General features: G+C 33.4%; 1 long non-coding RNA gene across 1 annotated transcript in view; it reads right to left on the bottom strand.

Annotated features, from left to right (window-relative positions):
- LOC107655271 (uncharacterized) overlaps window positions 1-3379 on the bottom strand; it is a 6837-nt gene extending 3458 nt beyond the window's left edge. Inside the window, exons 1-2 of the long non-coding RNA XR_001630414.1 lie at window positions 3368-3379; window positions 2871-2877 (exon numbers count right to left, since the gene is read on the bottom strand). This is a non-coding gene — a long non-coding RNA (uncharacterized LOC107655271). The remainder of the gene's footprint in view (window positions 1-2870; window positions 2878-3367) is intronic.
- Between the last annotated feature and the right edge of the window lie 3950 nt (window positions 3380-7329).

The following is a 7329-nucleotide window of genomic DNA, read 5'->3' as shown; positions in this document are numbered from 1 at the left end:
GTGTTTTTTATATATATATATATATATATATATATATATATATATATTTTATACTTTTAAGATATGTACACTTTAAGTGTACATTCAATACAACAAATCATACTAATAATTACAATTACAATAGAATTTGACATTTTAGATAATGTCAATATGTTAATATTGTACGGTTTAGTCTTAGTTTGGACTTAAAAAAGCAAAATCTTTGAACATTTTAATATATTTTATATGGAATTAGAATATTAGCCTTTGGATATTGTTGAAGTCATTAAACTTTGTGTTACTTTGTGTTACCTACTTCTGTCAATGTTCAGCTCGCAGTTTAATGAGGTGTTTCATTGATTTGTCAACCGAACTTGAGTAAAGTCACCACATGATGAAAAAGTGTGGTACGACACATGGTACGCTTAGGTCAACAGCTATTCCAAGGCAAATATTAGTTTGCCTGCTGCATCATAAGAAGAGCTGCCTGGTTTTAATATTAGTGCGGTTTGTGTTTAGCCGTTTGCAATAACTGTAAAAGCATCTGTTACAGCTAACATGGCTGTTTTAATGCAAACGGAGTCGCGAAGTACACTAGGGAAGTGCCATCGAGGCTTCAGTTTTAAATCAGAAGTCACAGCCAGTTTCACCACATCATCATTTACCCTTCTTTCTTTAAAAGCCTTATGTTTAGACCACAACTAAAACAGCTTTGACCTATGATAGTTTCGCATTACAACAATATGATATTAATTCATATATTGACAACAAACCCACAAAAAAAACCTTGACGCATTACCATAGAGCATTTCATGTTCCCAAACGCCCATCAAACAACCCATATTTTCGAGGTTTGGGTGAGACATGTTGTTGTAAAACTAAATGCAAATGGAACATTTTTGAGTTTGTATGTCATTGCAAGTGAAGGAATGCAATAATGTGTTTCATGGTGATATAAAAGTCTCTTTTTAGAGGTACAGGGCCTTGCTTACTCACATTCAAATAATTCCACATGGTGCTGCGCACCCAGCATCTACATGTTATAACGCCGGCGCTAGGAAAAAACATTCACTTTAGTAGCTGATGTAGCCGATCAAGGGATCTATTGAACCAGTTAATTTAAAAAACTAGACCATTTGGCAATTGCCATAAAGTCTGGTGCAAATCGTTGCATATTCTGACCAAGAACCACCCACTTAAACATCCACCAATCGATATCCATCACAGAAAGTTGCGTTTGCTTTGTAATGAGAAGTAAATGAGGCTTCATTCCGGCTTCTGAAACTTCTGTTTCTAATTCACGTTATGTACACACAGCCATGTGTGCAGTCTGAAATCTGCATAGAGCCTACACACAATTATGGAGATCCTACACCGCCATTTAGTGAGAGTAAATATTTGACCAATTTTGAGACATGACATGATGACTGAATTTTTATGTGAATTATTATTTTAAAGGAAAATGAAAATTCACTGAAAACTGACTCACTCTCAAGCCATTCAAGATGTAGATAAGTTTGTTTTTTCATCAGATTTGGAGAAATGCAGAATTACATCACTGTCTCACCAATGGATGTGGATGGGTGCCGTCAGAATGAGAGTCCAAACAGCTGATAAAAACATCACAATAATCCACACCACTCCAGTCCATCAGTTAATGTCTTGTCTAAGCCAAAAGCAGTGTGTTTGCAAGAAACAAATCCATTATTTAGATGTTTGGTTTTTGTTTTTGATGAATTCTTCCCTAAAATTGAGTCTAAAATCCATAATAATGCTCAGTCCATCTCCTGTTGTTTCTCACACAAAAAAATCCACCTACATATCTGTTTAAAACTGTTTTGGCTTGTAAACAGTACTTGATCTGTGTAGATTTCTCTCCTGATTCAGATTAGATTACTTTTTCACTAGAGGAAACAATATTGAGTTTTTGACGGCACCCATTCACTGCAGAGGATCCATCGGTGAGCAAGTGGTGTAATGCTTCATTTCTCCAAATCTGTTCAGATGAAGGAACAAACTCATCCACATATTGGATAGCCTGAGGGTGAGCACATTTTTTTTTTAAGAAATTGATACTTTTATTTACGAAGGATGCATTAAATTAATTGAACTCATTCAAAATGTAAAGCGAAAGTAGTAATTATCAAAAGTTTCAAGTGAAACTTGACGAAAAAAGTGTTTTATTATTTTGAAGTGTAGACCAAAAATAGCAATTTTCAAAAGCTTCAAGTAAAGTTAAAACTATTTATGTTCCATATGAACCAATTAACTTGCAATCGAAAGCAAACATACAAAACTAAAGATTTATGCAAAAACTGTAAATTTTTCAAAGCTACAGCAGCTTGTGTGTATAATCTATGATTCTCATGAGAATCATGAGCCTGGACGTTGCAGGTTGAATGTGGCACTGGCATGGCATCCATAAGGATGGGAGTAGGGTTGTGCCTGTTGCCTAAACCCCAATTTTACAGTAGGAAGGACTGAAACATCTGGAGGTTAACCACTATGCTGGGATCACCAGTTAAATGGTGGTGGGCCTGGGCTGCGGTTCAAACCCAGCATCTCTTGGCCCCTTTTCTGCAGCAGGGGTACCGGCGCGATTGCATGGAAAAGCAGTTAAAGTGGCTACGGCAATAGTGATGAACAAGTATCCATCAGGACTCTCCTGGAGATGATGGTTGTGTTGCCATGTTGGAGTTCAACGAATAAGAACTCAACATGACCTCTGTTTTTTTTCTCTAGAAAAGCAGGGTCATGGAGTGGATCATGTTAAATCCATTGTCAAACCTTGTGGTAAACTCAGACTCGGCTGTTCAGGATGCTTACATTCAGCAAGCAGCTTTCGCTCGATGTCAACCTTTTGTTCCCCCAAAGCTGATTGCTCTGGAGACTTTGTGTCTTGTAATGCATTTATATCTATTTTGGGACATCATACACCAGAGCATGAACTCTGGTTCATGGATTTTTATTTTTTTTTTCATTATTAGTCAGGTTGGGAACAGAGAACTAGTTCCATTTAAGTTCCACTAAATCCATTTAAAATAAATAAATAAAGGTTTGGTTCTGTTAAAAGTTCACCTAACGGTTCTCTCTTGTACATTATGACACGGTTGTGAATAGAATACTGTAATGGCCAGATTTACTAACAGCTTGTGTCAGTGCAAACCCTCTTCTGTCATGATTTACGAAAGACAAATTTGCAAGGAAAAGGCATGGACATATTGCATATGCATATTGCATATTTTTGCAGGTGACCTTATTGCATATGCATTTGTAAAATTGATCGGAGGAGAGTATTTCAGTAATTCACCATACAAGATTTACTACACGTGTCCATGGTAGTCAGTATTTGCGCAATTACTTAACAATAAAAACTTAATAAAACTACTTAATAAAAAAACATGTCTTAAATTTTACTCCTGTGTTGTTAGTAGTTTACCTGCTACTGATTATCAATTTGCGCTGCTCTTGGTAGATTTCGTTGGTCATTATGATCGAAATGATCTGGCTGCATCTGTGTTCTTTAAGGGTAGTTTACTTAAACAACAATCAATCTGCTAAAAATGGAAACGTTTTTCCTTTTTTGTTTTTTCGCATTTTTTTCCTTTTTCCTTTTTTCGTATAGACAACAACATAGTCAAAACAATCCCTGTTCACACGGATTTGCAAACATGACTTCAAATACTGCATTATGAGTGCCAGGCCAGTAGATGGCGATAGTAAAGAAACACAATATGCAAACATGCAATACATATGTGCGTGACATCACCGTTTTCACAAATTTGCACTTTGTAGTTTACACGGAGATGATAATGGTATCATAAAAATAATTATTTTTTTAAAAACATGCACATTGAAACCCGTTTTTTAAAAGTTTGCATTTTCAGTCCCCCAAAATGCCACTGTTGTGTAAATGAATGGCCAAAATGCATTAAAAAGTCTCAATTTTTTTGTTGAAAACAGTATTATGTAGTCTCCTAATTCACTCATTAAACTCTTGCAGAAATTTCCGCACCCATAAGCGCTTTTATGGGATGGCTCTCTTGCTAATTTGCCCTGTTTAGTAAATCTGGCCCTATTTTTCTTGCGATATTTATTGAACATTGCTACTGAATCTTCAGCACAAAATGATAACACAACCAGTGTAGTCTGATTCCTGAATGAATGACTGTAATGAGTTGATTCTTTGTAATGAATCACACAATTGTGAGACTACTGACTAGTTATTCATATGACAACATGGAATTAAAGATACATATCATTTATAAAATGTGCATACAAATAAACTAAACCTTTTTTATTTTCTGCATTTTTGCTATAGATAGTTAGGATCAATTAAACTATGAAAAAAATGCCAAAACCATCTGTTTAAAACTAGTGTTGTCAAACGATTAATCGCGATTAATCGCATCCAAAATAAAAGTTTTTGTTTACATAATATATGTGTGTGTACTGTGTATATTTATTATGTATATATAAATACACACACATGCATGTATACATTTAAGAAAAATATGTTGTTTATATGTTAAATATATTTATATATAATATAAAATATAAGAATATAAATATATAAATGTATATACATGTCAGTATTTTCTAAATATATACTGTATGTGTGTGTATTTATATATACATAATAAATCTACACATACATATATTATGTAAACAAAAACTTTTATTTTGGATGCGATTAATCGTTTGACAGCACTATTTAAAACATAACTTGCATTGCATTTCCCCCCTCAAAATTTCGTAAAACCACTTAAAGAATCATTAATGGATTCTGTCATCATTCAGCAATTTCTAAAATGAGTCTGGCTTTTCATTTCAGTGCTTCCTTCAAGTTAAGACAAGTGCACAAAATTATAATTGTAAAAAGAGAAAATAATTAGCTATTCCACCAAACAATGCAGGTTATTAATAAATCATATCTTGCTTAGAAAGAGGAATCACCTCAAATCTCAATTTGTCCTCAAAGACATAAAAAAAAATGAACATTGTGTCTTTCATATCTTTCCAAACCATAAGACTTTACAGTAACACTTTATATAAAGCATTTACGTGTAATGCATTATAAAGGATTATTAATGCATTATATCTTGTGGTAAATAATTATAACCAAATTAAAAATGAATAGATAAGTGTTGTATTAATGCACTAACTGTGGTTACAATTATTCATGAGGTTGTACAAGGAGCATTACAAAGCATAATTAATGCTACTGAACTACGTTTATAATGCATTATGCATAATGGCTTTAAGTAAAGTGTTACCGACTTTACTTTTTTGGTAGAACACAAAAGAAGAAATTTTAAAGAATGTTCAAGCTGCTCATTTCCATCCAATCCAAGTCAGTGGGAATCAAATTTTGTTGTATGGAAAAGAGCAGCATCAACACTCTTCAAAACGTCTTCTTGTTTGTTCTACGGTTTTAATGCCAGATTTTGTAGTTTTTATTGTGTGTGTCTGTGTGCGTGTGTGTATTATTTCATAAATTAGACATTACACACTCTTAAAGTTTTTATTCACTTGGATATTTTGTCAAGCTTCAAAGGTATTTAAAATATCAGTATTGTATAACTCGCTACTGTTATTTCTGTTACTTAATATGTTTAGCTTCATTCTGTTCATTTTAAAAATATGTATTCCTCATTAATGGGCTGCAGAAGCAATCTTGGTTGACTTCATGCGGTCTGATCATTTTTTTCGACGTTCTTAGATTCATATATTCCATGAGTCATGCACTGTGTCTGACATTAGCTCAAATTCGAGAAAGGGGAAAAAAAAGGAAAAGCGGGTTGGTGTTTTATATGTTTTGCCAGTAAAGTCTATTGAGGAGCGGAAGGGAGCCCTTGCAGTGACCGGGAAAGCCGGCGGCTATAAACCAAATGCTCTCGGCTTTATAAGACTCGGGGCCACCATCTCTCTACGAGGAGATTTTTTTCTGAATTATTACCATCATTTGTCATCACATTAGAGGCTGGCTCCGATCCTGGGAAGCTGAGCTTTTAAAACAGTCCTGCCACAATCAGAATCCGGTCCAGTTGACACTCACGAACCTAAAAACTTCAGTCTTTTAAACATGCATGGCGGTCACTTTGTGCTATATATAGACCCTCTTACCTCACAGAAAAAAAAACAAAAAAAACCGCCCTACTGTACTTCCTTTTACGAGAGCACTTGAGAAAGAGCTGGCTGGCGATATGCAAACAATCACACGATAAGTGGATGTCCGTGGTTGAGGCCATATAATAAAAACATAAAGTTATCGGGCCAAGTTTAGAAGAATCGAAGCGTTTGTAGTGCTTCTGCTTTCAAAACTTTTTTTAAAATCAAAATAAAGCTCAAATAATTAAATAATAACAATAACATGTAAATATTACACAGTTTGGGGACCAGTTGTCACTGCCTCAATCAATTTGTAATTAGCTGCTTATTAATAGTTAGTAAGGTAGTTGTTAAGTAGAATTAAAGGATGTAAAATATGGTCATGCAGAATAAGGCATTAATATGTGCTTTATAAGTACTAATAAACAGCCAAAATCATGTTAATAGTGTTAATAGTGAATTTCTCCATACACTGTTACCAAACATTATCTTTGCATTATCTAAAAATTGGAAAGATTTGTTCAACTGAAGCAGTAAAATGAATTGAAATGAAGCTAAAATAAAACATAAATATTAGATAAAAAAGCAATATTAGAGTAAGTTTAAACTAAAAGGAATATGTTGAAGTTAAAGCACTAAAACTAACTAAAATAAAGCTGAAACAAAATAAAACCTAAATATTAAATAGCATAAAAGGAAAATAAGCAATGCTAAACATGGTGAATACGGTAAATGTGATACATATATGTTAAGTTAAAAGGAAATGTTAAAATAATTTTAACTGCAATAAATGCAATTTGTAGCACCGACAAATAATGAAACTAAATGATAACAAAATATATATTAAATAAAAACTTCGAGTAAGTAAAGTTAAATGTTGAAATAATTTGAAAAGAAATACTGAAACAAGTTTAAGTGGAATAAGATAAAGTACTATAACCACTAACTGGAAATAAAGGCACAGCTAAATTAAAGAGAGAGAGAGAGAGAGAGAGAGAGAGAGCGAGAGACAGAAAGAAAGAAACAGGAGGAGATATGTAAAAGTTTTTTTTTTTTTTTTTACCAGAGGCTAAAAAAACACTCATTTGGAAATGCATGTGTTTTTGGATGTGTTTTTGACAGTTAATAAACTTTAATGTCAATCATTTTGTTAATTTATGCAAAAGTACTTTCTCAGAACGTGATTTACCTCAGATGTTTGATAGATAGATAGATAGATAGATAGATAGATAGACAGAT

The sequence above is a fragment of the Sinocyclocheilus anshuiensis genome, unplaced genomic scaffold (assembly GCF_001515605.1).
Source record: "Sinocyclocheilus anshuiensis isolate Anshui unplaced genomic scaffold, SAMN03320099.WGS_v1.1 scaffold988, whole genome shotgun sequence".
In the NCBI taxonomy this organism is placed as follows: domain Eukaryota; kingdom Metazoa; phylum Chordata; class Actinopteri; order Cypriniformes; family Cyprinidae; genus Sinocyclocheilus; species Sinocyclocheilus anshuiensis.
Note: the sequence above shows the minus strand (reverse complement) of the source record. Positions and strands in the feature narration are given on the sequence as shown.